Genomic DNA, 16,489 nt, shown 5'->3' on the forward strand with positions numbered 1-16,489 from the left:
TCAGAATCTAAGGTGAGTGTACGAGGGCATGGTAGGTCCTTGGGTTAGTTAAGTGAAGTCATGGGTGAGGACATTGTGCAGATTGGGTGACATGGATGGGCGTGGGTCATTCTCCAGAGATGCTACATGCAGAGTTTCCGATGGATTGGAAAAGGGTCTTCTGAAAGGTGTAGATTCAGAAGCTGGGTCTCCAGCTGAAGCATGATATGGTCAGGGTGGCTCTCCTGCTCTCTCAAGCCTGCTCTCATAGCTGGGTGGTGGCAGGGGCTTGTACCTTTTGGAGCTTCCCAAGGCTCATTTCCATCTTGAGGGGGCAAAGGAATCAGATGAGTCAGAGAGACACTGAAAGAGAGAAAACCAGATGGTGACTGAAAGGCAGAAACCCAGAAGAGACTAGATCTGCCCAACTGTCAAGTGTTCCAAGTTAACCCTCCTCTACCAGCCACCCTTCAAACTTTGCTGATCCAAAGTTATGTTTACTGGGTCTTCAGAGCCTTTTAAAGGTAGAAAGGGGAGAAACCAACTAGAACTATAGAAAGCCACTTTTTCTAAACTTTCTAAGCTTGCAAGAGGCACCGTCTTGGTAAAAAGCTATTACTCATCCCATTAATTACCCATGGGGCTCAGGTTGGTGTGTGAGAAGAGGAGTAGAAAATGGAGAGAACTGGAGTCACAGAAGAAGAAGACTTCTTCTTCCCTTGGTTCTCTGACTCCCTCATGGCAGAGAGCAGGCTCTTTTTATCCCTGTATCCCGAATGTCTAGCATATGGCAAGATCTCAATAAATAGACATTTATTGAATTGAAATGAATCATTTGTTGAATTTTCACGTGTGTAGATACACAAAATGAGATTCTGCTGTGGAACAAGGGACCACAGAGGTAGAGGGTAGAGCATGAGATGGTCTGAATTCAGAAATCCAAAGGAGAGAAGAAGAATATATCCCAAGTGACCACTATTCAAATTTGGGATAGAATAGATATTGAAAAAGGGATAGAGGGAAAGGAGGTGGAGGAGAGAAGAAAAGTGAAGGGCATAGCTGAGATAGCCTAGTGCAAGGGCTTTGTTGCTATGGGATCTGTGTATACTTCTTCTTCAGAAAGTCCTTAAGTCTTGAGTCTTTCCTGTCGGTTGTAGTTTGGGCAAGTAGGATGCCTGGACCCAACTAGAGAACACAGCATAGTCAGACTACCATTCCATAGCACTTGGGAGGGAGAGGGAGAGGAGGAGGATAACTCCCAAGGGTGGGGGTGGGGAGCAGGGTTGAAGTGGGGGTGTAATGGTGGACCCAGGAAGAGTTAAAAGTTAGGGGTGCAACAGAGAGTTACTACTTAAATGAAAGAGAACTAGCATTCCTGACAGCAAATGAGATTCGCTATCCGTAAAGTCTCTCCAGATTGACCTCTTTGCTCAGAGCTGATTTGTTACATGTCGTAAGTGTCATGAAGAGGCCTCTTGAGTTCATCAGGGACCCAACAGCTTCAATGTTACTCCACAGCCATCTGTCATCTGGGACATGTCACGAGTTCCTGGGAGGTGGTGTGGCCACGGCTGTAGAAAAAGGGGAGTTGGCCAAGAACCCCCGCCTCTGACCCACGGAAAAGAGGGAGCTAGGACACTGGAAACATATGTGTCAGAAAGCACCTCGACGGTCTTCTCTCCTGGCGGTTCCCAGGCTTAGATTCACAAATAACAAACCTTCCCTCTGCAAAACTTGGGGGACTGGCAGTTTGTTAGGATGGTAAAAATCTAAACACGATCGACAGTCATTTTACAAAAGAAAGGCTCTTTTAACTCCGCAAAAATAGGAAGGGTGTAATCTTAGAACAAACACTCTTCCTCAGATGCGTTTCTGGGAACAGCCTGGCCACCACTGTGCTGAGGAATCTTGAGCCAATTATTTCGCCGCTGTCCTGCCTTCGCACTGACAGCAGGGTGGGGGCCAACTTGAATGGCTCCGACCTGGGACAAAACAGACTCCTGGAGGCTGGGCAGCTGACAGAGATGCCAGCCACCTCCCCGGTTGCATCTAATCACTCTGGACTGGTTAGTCCTCGCTTCCTGAGTGTCTTGGGGAGTTTCGTGCCTCTGGCTGTTTTTTATGCTCTGTCAGCAGCCAGGAATCGCTACCTTCCCCTCCTTCACATTTTCCAAATGGCAAAATCCCACCCCTCCCTCACAACCAGCGCAAATGCCATACCTCCACTGCCACATCAGGAAGGGATCTTTGATTACGTCTCTGTATTTCAGTAGTGCCGTACATTCTGATTTTTCATTCGTATGCTCTATTGGTGGCATGAACGGTGTGCTAAGATGATGATTTCCTTGCTAGATTGGGGGCTCTTTGGGGGCAAGGAGTGTTTATTTTTTGTATCCTCAGGGTCTGATCCATAGCAGGTGACTTAAAGTCAGGGAGTTTTGTTAGTCGCTCTCAAATTGATGGCCGGGACTTGTAGAAGGTCCCTCAGTGATAGGTAATGCATTCATCCAGACCAGCAGCTATTTGATTTGATGCCTTGGTGGTTTGACAGCCAAACCCTTGAGAGTGATCTTGGAGACCTACCTATCAACACTGGGGTTCAGAGATAAGATTCCAGCTTAAGAAATAGTGGACAGAATGGAAAATGAGATACCAGCTTACTCTTGCGGGCCAAGAGGCAAAATGGTGACTTCAGCTGTTGAGGAAATGACCTGTTCATCGGCAATAGTGTCAAAGGCCCAGGTGCTAGAACCCAGATTCCTGGGTCAGGGCAAGACCACCAGCGATTTGACTTGGTCCAACACCCCTGGGTGATTCTTAACAGTTTTGTTACAAAGCTGGTCCCTTGGTCTCTGAGTTGGAGATGGGGGACTGGTGTGCCTCCTGGCAGGTAGTAACAGTAATGGAGAACTCTCAGGTCATAGGGTAGTTTATTTTGCTGCAGGATAATTGCAATTATTTTTAAATGTTATTTTCATTTAACTGAAACTTCGTTGAACTAAAGTCTGCCTTCTAGACAACTAGAACCCATCGGTTCTAGTTCAGCCTTTAGTACCCTGTGAAAGTCCCAAATCTCTTGTCTACGTAAATATCTGAAGAAAGCAAGCAATGTCTCCACTGTTTATTATAGGCCTTATTGGCTACCTCAATTATTCTTTCTTTCCTCCCCCTCCCCCCCGCCTCCCTACAATTCTTCATATATTTTCAATTCCTGCTCACCCTTCTCGGTCCCTCTTTTTTTTCTTTAAAGGGGATTTTTCTTTTTAAAACATTTTTTTAAATGTTTACTTTGGGGAGAGAGAGAGAGACAGAGCATGAGTGGGGGAGGGGCAGAGAGAGGAGGAGACAGAATCCAAAGCGGGCTCCAGGCTCTGAGCTGGCAGCACAGAGCTCGACGCGGGGCTTGAACCCACGAACCATGAGATCATGGCCTGAGCTGAAGTCGAAGTCGGATGCTTAACCGACTGAGCCACGCAGGCACCCCTGGTGATTTTTCTTTTTTCTTTATTTATTTACTTATTTTTGAGAGAAAGAGATAGGGTGCAAGCGGGGAAGGGGCAGAGAGAGAGGGAGACACAGAAACCGAAACAGTCTCCAGGCTCTGAGCTGTGGGCACAGAGCCTGATGCGGAGCTGGAACCCACGAACTTTGAGATCATGAGCTGAGCTGAAGTCAGATGCTTAACCCACTGAGCCACCCACGTGCTCCAAGGTCCATCTTAAGTGTGGTACTGTAGCTGGTACACAGCTGGGCACAGAGTGTATAGTTAAGTCATTACCTGGGTATTGTAATTCAATTAATGCCAGCCGGAGGAGGCTGCAGGCAATAAAAGCCCTGATCTCTGTTATCTTCCCCTTTTTTCTTGAAATTTGAACCACTGTTAAGCCAGGTTCTCCATTTTACACTCAGCGCAACTGACTGAAGTGCAGGATTTACCAACTGTCCTTGGTAAATTTCTTCTTTTGATTAATGTCGTATCTGTTGAGATGGTTCTGAGTCTTAATTCAGTCAAGCAATATTAGCTATGTCTCTCTGTTTTGTGATATTGACATATATTGACAGATACCGCGTTTACATCTTTGTTTCCATAATTGTGAAACCTGTTGAGTGGGTAATGGAGCCATGCAGAGTACGACTATGTGAATCAGACAGTGATGGGTTCACCTCCCCGTCCTGTCATCCTGCACACATATCTCCTGTCTGGCTGATGTAGATATTATGAGACACCTTGTCAGATACCTTACTGGGGCAAGTGTATAATGTGTCTGTTGTTTCCTCCTGTTCTTAATCTTAGTCACCCTATCAAAATGGGAAATTCGATTAGTGTAGCATGAGTTGGTATCTGCGAACCTGTGATAGTTTTACACTGACAGTTGTCCTGGACTAGAGAGAGAGAATGCCAGTCAATATATATATATATTTGACGCTAATATCCTTTGAGCAAGATACTATTTTCTCCTTTCTGGTTCAGTGTTTACCAGTGATATTGTCTTGTGATCTTTTCATTGTGCTGCCTTTTCAAGAAGGACATGTCCTACATAGAGGCCTCAGGCTGGCAAATTGATTATCGCAAAACAATTAAGTAAGTCATTAACATCTCTTTCTTAGGATCTTGGTGAGTGTGAAACTGTTCACTGGAGCCTGACTGAGGAAATGATAGTCAAGTTTGTCATACAAAGTCTGCAAATCCTGGGACTCAGTGGCTCCACCAAAGGATGGCTGTCCAGGGAAGTTCAGCCTAAAGAAGCCAACCAGAATTTAATTTTCTTTTTTTTTTTTGCCAAAAAGAAACTAGATGACAGAAATCACTTGCAGGTTGTATGGTGGGGGTGAGGGAGAGCTTCCTGGAGGCATGAGAAAAGGAAAGTCTGTGGTCCCTTGGTGTTCTTTATTATTTATTCCTTAACCCTCCTAGATTCTAAGATGGGTTAAAAGGAAAGTCCTCCCTCACTCCCCCCATCCCCTGCCCCAATCCTGCTATAGTCAATTTGTCAGCTTGCTCTATCATAGGCAGCCATGAGGCTTGTAGTGGAGTTATGTAGGTTTATAAAGTCCAGTAAGAATATTTTCTATCCAGGATGCTGCTAACTAGTTTCTTAGGTCAGGTGGTAATAGCTTATGTTTGAGACTTGACTTTTGAAATTCAGCCTCATTCTTGCAGCTCCCTACTATCCCATGGTTCCAAGGTCTTAGCAGGTCAAGGTATTGTGACTCATCAGTTACAAATCTGTCCAGGTTAGGACCACTGGCTATTCTTCTATCTCATGCCTGGGAAGGCAGGGGAATAAGATTTCTTGTTCCTTTCTTGGCCTTTGCCTCTTTCCTAGTGTCTTGCTGGGGTGGGGCAGGATCTGGTCCCTATTTGCTTGAGAGAGCATCACACTTTGCCCCTTTCTAGACTTGGGAAATGTCCTTTGTCACTTTCTTGCTTCTCACAGGCACCCTCTCCTCTCCCTCCATTACAATCGACTGAGTGGCTGGGGGCTTTCCCCAAAACCAAAGAATTCATTTAGGTTTGCTTCAGCTTTCTGCCATGACAATGTCCCTGCCGCAAGGATTTAAAAGCCTAAGGTTACCAGGTTGAAATCGGAGGGAGAGGCAGGAATATAAAAAGCCACAACACAAAATTAATAATATCTAAAAGAAATCCTGGTACGAGTTCGCTCTTAATGCCACCGTTGGTCCTCGTGACCTCCTACGTTACTTCTCTGCTCTCCTGTTTCCTGTACAGACTTCCTCGGCCCTTCTACTCTCCCCGGGTCTTGATTTAGTACTGCTTTGTCTATCTGGTTAACAGATCCAACTGAGATACAATAGGGACAGGGCGACTTCTCAGCATTCCACCTCTCTTGCTTTTTGTTGGTCAAATAATTACCTCACCATGGTGAGATGCTACTTTTAGATTCAGAGAACCTCAGAAAGCGCTAGCCCTACACGTGTACGTAATCTAGCACAAGCTTTTCACATAAGCTGCTTTGCCAGAGACAATGTTAAGCATGCAACGTTGGGTCATTCCTTTAGACCTTTAGGGTTCCTTGTGATGATGGGTGTGGTTTCTGCAGGAGCTCAGGGGCAGAAGATCAGGAGAGGCAGGGTAAAGGGAATGGTTGGCTGAAGGGTGATGATCTCTAAACTGTATTAGAAATATATCCACAACCTACTGCACAAATTCTACCGCACCCCATTACTATTATGAAGAAAATTCAGTAGTGACCACCTGAATCCAATTCTGGTGAGCCTCAAGGATTGCTCCTTTGGGACTACCATTTGTCTTCAGAGCTGTTCATGTCATTAGTCCGACAGGATTTACTCTGCACACTTGTGTTAAGGGACAACAGGGAAATATCAGGTATGATCACCTTTCTTTCTCTACTGTCAACATTCAGAGCGTTTTGCTGGGGACACTAAGTGCCAGTGGGCAGCTGACAGTCTGTCTCCTTGCAAGTCTTATTTGCAACACTTGAAGCCTCTTAGAAGTTGAATAGGATACGAGTTCAATAACCCTTAGGTTGTGTCACAGCATATGTTTAAAGATCTGCTCTGCTCATGAAACGGAAAAATTCCAACTATTGTCTTGTAGCTTTAACTTTCTTTTTCAGTTCATCTATGTTCTGCTTTTCTTTCTGAGATTGCTGTAGTTGAATCAGAAGCTGTACTGCCAAGAAACAAAACTTAAACTTCTCATTCTCTGGGTTTCACACCTTAGTCCACTCAAGTTTCTTGAGGGTAGAGCCATGTCTTGTTGAACAAGTGGTGGGCCCGGGACTTTCAGCACTGAAGGTGTGGAGGCGTGGGTGGTCATTAAACATGGGGTGGCACTTCCTCCTCTTTGCCTTGGTTGACACTACCTTCTTCTGGTTTTCTTTCTGCCCCATAAGCCACTTCTCTGTGGCCTCTGTGGGGTTAGGCTAGGTCCCAGGCATTTTTATTTTTTTCATTTCCGCACTCTTCTAGTCTCAGCCAGAGTGATGATTTTTGGATTATATGCCAATGACTCCCCAAGTTTATATCTCATGAGGTCCAGATTGAACTTTAAACTGTTTGGGTGTCTAGCAAGGGTTTCATACACATCACGTCTAAAACAAAACCCTTGATCTTTTCCAATTGCACCTTCAAATTGTTCCTACCGCATCTCCTCTGTAGTAATCATGAGACCTATGCTTGTTTAGAGCCCTAAGACTGAGTTTATGGTTGATTCGTCTGCTTTCTTTACACCTCCACATCCAAGTCATTATCAGTGCTGTTCATGCTTCCTCTAAAATACATTCCCAGCTTGCCTGCTTCTTCATTAGCGCCACTGTGACCACCCTCAGGCAAGGCCACCGTCATTGCCAGCCTTGATGATTGATCAGGATAGCCTCCTAACTGCTTTGCTCTTGCTTCTGGTTCTACTCAGTATACAACAGCTGAATGATCATTTGCAAACGTAAATCAATTCTGCCTTACTTAAACCTTTCTCTGGTTGTCCTTTGCACCCGAAATCATATCCAACCTCCTTGCCATAGCCTGCAAGATACAGAGTTCACTCACCCCAGCCTACCTCTTTGGCTTCACCATCTGCCTATACTCTCTGCTTCATGCATTCTAGCCTCTAAATACTCCAAACATATTATTGTCCTGTCAGAATCTTTGTTTAGCTGTTGCTTCTGTCCGAAACGTTCCTTCCTCTGATCTTTGGCCTGGGCCTTTCTCAACATTAAGGCATTAGTTCAAATGTTGCCTCTTCAGAGAAATTTCCCTGTGTCCTGTACCTAATACTCTGGTGCAGGACTCTCTGTCACGGCCTCCCTCCTTGTTTTCATAGCACACATCACTATCTGAAATTATCTTATTTATTTCCTTGATTACTGTCCATGTTCCCCATTGCCAAGTAGGTTACCTGAAAGCAGGAACATAGTCTTTCAAATATTCCATTGTATCTCTAGCATCAGGCACCTAGTAATTGCTCAGTCAATAGCTGGATGAATTCACTGATTTGTCGAGTGTTGGATGAGTGAGTGTTGAGTGCATTGGCAGTGCATGTGCAAATGGTGCCTTTGTAGAGATCCACTTGTCTCCTTCTACAACCCATGGTCATTAAACATCTACATTTTCTCAGTAACAAAGTCTCAAGGTGACCACCATCTCTACTTTTCAGGTGGAATTAACTTACCCTTATTAAATAAAAAGGCTAGCTTTGAATTGACCCACGCTCATGAGCTGAACATGCTAGGTTGTTAATAGCCTCCTGGGAGTTTTACTTCTTACTCCAATGCCTTTAACGATTTTTACATGTTAACCATAACAGTCTCAAGATGCAGAAAAGCTAAAAAATTAAGCATCCTTTAGAGTATGTTTTTGGGTCTGGTTTGATGGGAAGTGAAACATGGGCAGAAAGATATTCAAATCAATGCCTTCAGTGTTGCTATAAAGATCATAGGGCTTAAAATGTGTTAATAGCATATGAATGAGATGGACTGGGACTGCACAATAGGCAGTTTATTTCACTTGTGGCTCCTGACTTCATTCAAACTGGCTCACTTCAGGTCAGACTTAAATCTGAGAACTGAAATTTTCCCGTCAGCTATGGCGTCTTCCTCACTCATGCATGTTACTTTACCCACATGTGTCCTTACCTGTATCCTTACCTTTCCAGGAGGCCCTCTGCTCCCAGACATACTTGCACTTGGCACAGATGGGAAAGATCTTAAATCTCCGTGGAAAACTTTGTTTAAATTGTGTTTTGTATGTTCTGTAAAAAGAAGAAGCAGAAGGATTTATCGAGTACCCTTTATATCTTAAGCAATGGTTTCACACGATGTTACCTCATATAAGAGATCTAGAACAATTAATAAAATAATTTTGAAAAAAACTTTCTATCCCCTATGTCTGATGGCATTGCTGGTAGTAACAGGCTACCAGAGAAGCAGACCGGCATTGCCCACAGATAGCATCGCCTCTAGTCCTGACTAACGAGGTTGCCTATCAGATAAAAAAGGGGCTGGCTATCCAGGTCAGTGAAAAAGGCTTCTTATCAGAAATCTGATCCTAGTCACAGGGGGATATGAGATCCTACAGGATAAGCACTGACACGGAGGTTGAGGGTGATGAATCATCTTGGGAGATCCCAATCTGGACACGTTATTTGTGAAACACCGAGTTCCTGAGAGCCCACTCTGAAGGAGGCTCTCTGCCAGTGGCTGGAGATGTCTGTGAATAATACCCAAGGGTCCTTGTCTTCATGAAGTTCACTCCCAGGATAGGATCCTTCTTTGGGGGATGCTCAGTGTTGAATATGAGACATCTGAAAGAATATATAGGGCTGATCCTGTTAAGATTGAGCCCGGAGAATACATCTGAAGTTCCTCCAGGGAAGACTTAGGTCTTACCCTTAAGGAACCTGTAGTCTCGGAGGAAGGACAGACAATACCTACTTGTACTGCAAGGCAAAAGTGCTAACAGGCTCTGCTAATGCCACAGTAATTCAGGGAGGAGAGGATCTTCAGACTTGGGGTGGAGGCGGTGGGAAGATCCAGGAAGACGTTTTGGACAAGGTGGCAATTAGTTAAGCTCAATCTTGCACCAGGGGTAACATTTGGGGGTGTGGAGATTTATGGAGTGGGGAGGCTCTGCCTGGTACAAACCAAGACTGAGTCAGGAGAGGAATTGTCTCCAAACAGCTAAATAGAGACAGCCTGGCAGATGAACCTTCACGGTTGAAGGGTTGTGTGCAGACCGCTCTACACTCTTGCTGTCTCCTGCTCTGCGAGGGAAAAGAGTTCAGGACTTCTGGAAATATGAAGGTTTAAGGGAGCGTTAAGACTTATCCTCTAGCTGGCTGATAGCCTCAGCAGGGAGGACTAAATCATTGGTGGCAGAGAGTGGTCACTGAGAGAGGAACAGCCTGGAGGAGAAGCAGGGGTGAGTGGGGTGGGTGGCTTTATGGAGGTCAGGATCAAGACAATGGCATCATTAGCTTTTGTCTCCAAACAAAACTTCAGGGTGAGCTGATGAAGAGTTTAGGATTCTTGAGAAAGGTACTGAATTTTGTAACCTAGGCATTTAATTACATGAAATATGTGTTTATATAGTTTTAAAAATAAGGGTTATGTGATGTCTACTCTTGCATTTAAGTATTTTGATAAAAACAAGTCTTTTTTAACAAATAAGAAGTGGGAAATTCCTGGATAAAAGAGAAGGGCTAAAGAAGAGAAGACCTAGCATCTGGAACAGAAAGGGAAAAGCCATCATCTTGGGCCACATAGTTGTGGAATTTCTTCTACCATGTGTCATAGTATCTAAATATTGAAATTGGTGTTGTTGCCTTGTTTAAAAGATAATGGAAAAAAGAAAAAAAGTTTAATGGAGTAATTTATGCAGTGACTCACATCTCCCGATCCTCATCTGTGAAATGGTGAGATGGTGACAAAAGCTGTCACCTTGGCAAGGACAATGTGAAGATTAGATGAGATAATATCTGTAAAACACCTAGCGCTCAGCACGAAGCAGGCTTATGAAATGTTATTGCCCTTCTTTTCCTGTCTGCCTTTATGCATGCAATCAGGAACTCAGCTACCTTTCAGTTCTGACACTCATTGGAACTTTTCCTTTTATGGTCCCTTTTTCCTTCAGGCTTCCCCATCTGCTAAAACTGTTGTCAATCGATTCCAGCCTTTCCCTCCTTCCCTTCTTTCTTCCCTTCCTTGTCAAGTTCCACCTTGAAGACTCCCTTATTACTACAACTCCCTAGCTGTCCCACTGAGGTGGACACTCCCGATCATGGTGACCATCTTTTAAGATTACTGGAGTCAACTATTCTCATTCTTTGAAACCTAGAATCTGGGATTGTAATGCTTCTAGTTTTGGAAATGGCCAAGTCTGAGTTTCTTGAGCCTTTTGACTTGGGCTGGAAAGGAGTGTTCAATGGGCTTACAGTACGTGCCTGTGGGGACATGGCCAGGCAGAAGCCATTGGCTCTTTGGGCTTGAGCATTAGCTTCCCTGCTGCCCTTCCTCTCTCCACCTGCTTTTCTGACCTGCCATCCCCACCATCAACATGGGAACTGCACAGATATCCTTTCTTTCCTGGTTAGAGTCTCATTAACATTCAAGCAGACACATAAATATTCTTGCTCAATTTCATGCTTAGTGAGCTTGTTGAGGGCCCACTGGCTGCCTATTGTAAGGTGGATTGTGGATTTCTCATTAATAGCCATTCAGTGCTGCCTCCTCACCTTTAGGGATGAGGCAGCAGGAAAGGGGGAATTATTATTAACTACCGTTTATGCCAAGCACTTTACATAAGTTATTTAATGTAATCCTTACAAATTGGCAATAACCCTATAAATTGGGTATCTTGTCCCCATTTTACATGCAAGGAGATAGAGGCTCAGAGAAGTAAAAAAGCTTAAGGAAGTGGCATAGCTAAGACGTGAAGTCTTTCTCTTCAGAGCTCATGCTCTTTCAAGTCCTACTGCTTATTCTTCTGGTAGTTTTGAGGGGTGGGCTGGCCCTGTTTGCATATAACCCCACCAATGTTGAAGAATGCAATTTGGAACACCACTTCCCCACGCTGGCCCTTCTGCCCTAAGGCCCTGCCACTACCCTATACATTTTCGGAATGAATACCACCTGGCAGGATTGGAGGGGCACCGTGTGGTTTTGCTTGAGCTCAAATATGGCCTCTATTGATTTATATACCTTACTGCTTTCCTCCTTCCAATCTTCCTCTCCCAATATCCAAAGCATTTTTGTATCTTAAGATCTCACTGGATCCTCAAAATAACCCTGCAAGGTAGGCAGGGCCTAGCTTATTATTTTGAGTGTAGAGATGAGGAATTTAAGGCTCAGTCGACCTAAATGAGCTGCCCCATTTTACACACAGCAGCATTTTGGGTATAGCGTCTCTTTCTGGTTGCTAAGCCAAGTCATTCATTCTCCAAGGGGGTTGACTTGCTTGGGGTTGTCAGTTGGGGGCCAGCTTTCTGTAGGAAGGTTCTTTTGTACTTAATTGGCTCAACAGGTCCCAGGGAGGGGGTTCCTGAATATTTGGAAAGACTTCTAGACCAGTTCACCCTTTGGCCTTCCCTCTCTTGGTCACACTTCCTCTATGGACTTCTTTTCTTTTTTTGTGTGTGTGGGGGAGTTTGTACATATGTGGTTTCCTTCTGTCTCGTGCCACTGGGTGGGTGATGGATGGTCTTCCTCTCCATTGCTAGGGTAATGAGCAGTGTTCATTCTTAAGAGAAAATTGTAGACAGGAGAATAAGCCAGGGTCCCCTGTGGGAACAGCAGTGTAAGAGGAGATCAGTATCTTGCTGGGGCTCATTGTATAGCTCAGCTTGGGCCTGGAACAGAGGCTGCTGTGGGAGCAGATGGAGTCATTATTTTCTTTGTAGCTGAAGGTGCAGTGGGAGTGGCAGGTGGGAAGGTGGTTCTCTGGGGCAGCCCAGATTGGTCTGGTTGGAGGAACCAGACCTGAGATCTGAGAAAACAGACTTTAGTGAGCCTTGGAGGGGAAAAGGAGGAAAAGGGTGGACTTGGGTCCAAAATGGACCAAACCCGAAGGCTGGACAGAGGCATGCAGAATGAAGGGGACCTAACATGAAACAAAGCTTACTGAAAGGCAAGTTGTGGCATGTGGGAGTAACTCAAGAAAAGCTAATTTCCTTTTTGGTGGGGCAAAACCACAGCCAATTCAAAATCAGCCGTATACTTTTCATTCACAATAGAGTTTGTGCCATCCTTGCTCCTTACATCCCGACTAAGGTAGACAGGACCTGACAAAGGCATCTGGTGTCTGAACTTGGAGTCAGTCGGATTGGGGTTTGAGCCATTGGTGAGTCTGGACAGAGTCATTTCACTTCTTCTTCATTTGAAAAATGGGGATCATCCTTTTTTTTTCAGGGTTAGAGCTATACATATAAGTGAAATAAGGTCTTAGATGCTCAGTAAAGGAATGATAAAGTAGTTAAGCTGCACTCACATGGACTGGCTTCAGTTGCTATTGAGACTGGAGGGAGACTGGTTTATGAGCAGCCAGAACTCTGCCTCTAGGGTCTGTGTTGAAGGCTGCATCTCGGGCTGGGTATTTCCGGGGTGGCAATCCCACAGGGACTTAGTGTCAGGAGTCCTTATAACCAAGTCTAGCATCCGATCTTAAGGGCTAGACATCCACCACGAGGAAGATTTTTGAGTGTGTAGTCCTGAATCCCTGGAGGTAGGATGACCCTCCAAGCTGGGAGCAAGCTCTTTGCACCTGGACAGTTTTGGCTCCCAAGACCTCAGCATCTCCTGTGGCAGCTGCATGGATGCTATGACGACAGGCTTCTATGGCATCTGTCCCATGAACCCATAGTCCTCGGACCCTGTTGCTACCCTCCAGATTTGTCACACACTTCCTCATTCTCAGGACACTCCTTCACCCAGGTCCAGGTGCCTGAAGGCAGCCTGCTGGATTATGCTTCTTAACTCTACCATGACTGGGATGAAGGGAATTGAGAAGCTGCATTCTCCCCACCCCCCAGCAGAAGGCGATTATGCTGGCCCTTGGGGAAGCAACATTCCTGTTGGTACTTTTCTGAGACAAAGCAGCAGGGGATGAGGGTTCTGGGCATTTGGGGGCTCTCTGATTTGTTTTGTGGGGCTTTTCTGCTGCTGGTCCTTCTTCTAGATTCTTCCCCAAATCCTTTCTTCCTCAGAAATGACCCAGGCATCCTCCCTGTAATCAGGGTTGGGGGGGCGGGTGTCTCTGCTTGGGTCTTCCTCTCACCCTTGTCTCTTCTGCCTGCGGAAATACCGCGATAGCTTCCTCGGTGGTGCTCCTTCCTCTTGTCCATTTGCTGCAATCCACTCTCCACATTGCTGCCCAAATTTGTTTATTCCAGCAAATATCCATAATCAGATAACCATCAAGTGCACAGTGAGTCCGCCAGCTTTGGTCTCCTGGCTTAGGGCCTAATTAACAGCCCCATTTCTGACTCTGCTTTTCTTCTTGCCTCCGACCAAGCTCAATAGCCCCAACCATCGCTCCTGTGGTCAGAAATCTAGTGGGTGCCCTCAAACCTCCAGAGGCAGGAGTATAGCAGGCAAAACCACTGCTCTACCCGCTGCCACTTCAGACCCGAGTGTCTAGGCCACCCCCCCGCCCCGTCATGCTCCTGGACTTGTCTTCACCTTTACTGATCCCCAGACATTTGCCTCTTAGCTTCACCTCCTGGGGCTGCTTGGGAATTTGATCATCTCACTGCCTGTTTCCCCTTTGACACCATTTGCTCTCTGACCATTTTTTCTTGTATCTTATTCCAGGGAAAGGCTTCTGGAATGTCTTTCCTTCTCATTGCTCACTTTGCAAATGGTTGCCCACCTTCCAGGCCTCATTTGAGGTAGCTCAAATGCTACCTCCTCTGGAAGCCCTCTTTGGCTCTCTCGGGTGGAGCTCTGTGCTGCTCCTCCTGGGCCACCTGCTGCTGTAGCCCACATTTACTCCCACTGCTGCAGTTGCCTGGGCTTTGTGGCTTCCACTAGATTGTGAGCTCCCTGAGCCCAGGAGCTGTGGCGAGGCTCATCTCTCTATTACCTAACTCAGGGCCTGGAATGCGTGTAGGGAATGAGTTCTCTTGTTTAGCTGAATTCTTCCTCTTCTCCACCTGGGCCTGAGAAACTGGAGGGAGCAGGAGATGTGGGAAGTGGGGTGGGGGAGCGGAGCGTTAAATGAAAATAAATAGCTAATTCCGCCTAATAATGCCTGATTTCCTGATTTGATATTCTGCATTAATTATAATTACTTGCTAGGAGATGGGGTATTAATCACCATGTGCGGTACTTCTGCAGAGTTGCAACATGGTGGCCGGCTGCCTGGCAGCTGGTATGCTAAGAACACTTTGATGAAGAAGGAGCAGGGGTCCGTCAAAATTCCCGGGCAGTGCCCTTATGCCTGTGCTAGGCTCTGAGAGGGTACCAAGACTGGTAAGAAGTGGACTTTGGCCCCAGAGAGCCTCCCGGGGGAACTGACTTGCACAAATTCTAAAAAATAAGGTCAGGTCTGGTTATAAAACCCTTGACTGGGAATCAAGAGGATAGGTTCTTCTTCTGACTCTACTACCAGCCGGTGGTTTGCAAGCTCTTCTATGGGTTTCGGTTTCCTTTCTTATGAACACCAGGGCAGGGGGATTGAGCCAGACTCCCAAAACATGAAAGGTGGAAGCCCTCTGCCCGAAAATCTCTTCTTCTCCCATCTGTGCCTGTCAAAATACCACCCATGCTTGAAGACCAAGCGTGGGTGGAGAGGGATGTTCCTTCTTCTGAAATAATTCCATTAGTAGTTGGTGTGTGGCTCCCTTACCTGGACACGCTACTGCCCCAGGGCCTTTGTACTCACTGTTCCTCCACCACCCCTACCCTCCATGGAATGCTTTTCTCCCAGATAGTCACACAACTGTCTGGTTCACTTCTTCAGATGACTACAGGTGACTCAGTGGAATGTGATGTCTTCCCTGACCATCTGATGTAAACCAGCTATTCCCTCTCTCCATTTTTTAAGTGTTTTATCTATTTCTGAGAGAGAGGGAAAGAGACAGCACAAGTTGGGGAGGGGCAGAGAGAGAGGGAGAGACAGAATCAGAAGCAAGCTCCTCAGGCTCTGAGTTGTCAGCACCAAGCAGGATGCGGGGCTCGAACCCACAAACTGTGAGATCATGACTTGAGCTGAAGTTGGATGTTTAAGTGACCGAGGCACCCAGACGCCCCAGAACTAACTACTTTGTACTGGACATCCGCTACAAGCCAGAAAGTGTTTCAGGGCTCGACTTACATTTTCTCTCTTTTAGCTTTCACACAACACTTTGAGGTATCAATCCCTCCCGTTTACAGATGGCAAAAGGGAGGCTGAGAGCATTTAAGTAATTTGCTCAAGATCACACAGCTAGGAAGCAATGAAATTGGGATGAGAGTCCAGGTCTGTCTGGATCTAAAGCTCTTTCCGTTTTCCATCCCACTGCGGCCTGGAGGGTGGGGAGAAAGGAAGCTGCCTTCGGATACTCACTGCTATCAGATGTGACATTACAGAAGGCGGCCTGGCTCTGGGAACCGCCCAGTCTTATTTTCCATCTTGCTCATCTTCCTTCGCTTTATGTTCCCCCTCCTAATTTTTACCAGGCCTGGAGGGACCTGAGACTCCCTCCTGTTTTTCTAGGATAGGCATTTCAAATTCCAGGTGATCCCCTGGAGTTCGGGAGGCCTGTTCTTCTCAGTCGTTAATCTTCAATTACTGGGTTGCCAGGGAGGGATGGGGGGGGCTGGGTTTAACTATAGTGACAGCTTGTCTCAGTGACACAAAGGCTGCCACTCCTGCAGCCGCACACAGGCTGGAGAACTCAGGAAACACGGGGCTGTGTCTTCTCGTTAGGTTCACCCTACCGTTTGAAGTAAGGTCCCATCAGTGGTGTGTCCCCTCTGGGGCTGCCTGAAGACAAAACAGAGGAAAGGTGGGGAGGGGCGGGTGTCCCCATGGCCGGGGGGGGGGTGGTGGTGGT

The sequence above is a fragment of the Crocuta crocuta genome, unplaced genomic scaffold, assembly GCF_008692635.1.
Source record: "Crocuta crocuta isolate KB4526 unplaced genomic scaffold, BGI_CrCroc_1.0 scaffold330, whole genome shotgun sequence".
Classification (NCBI taxonomy): Eukaryota; Metazoa; Chordata; class Mammalia; order Carnivora; family Hyaenidae; genus Crocuta; species Crocuta crocuta.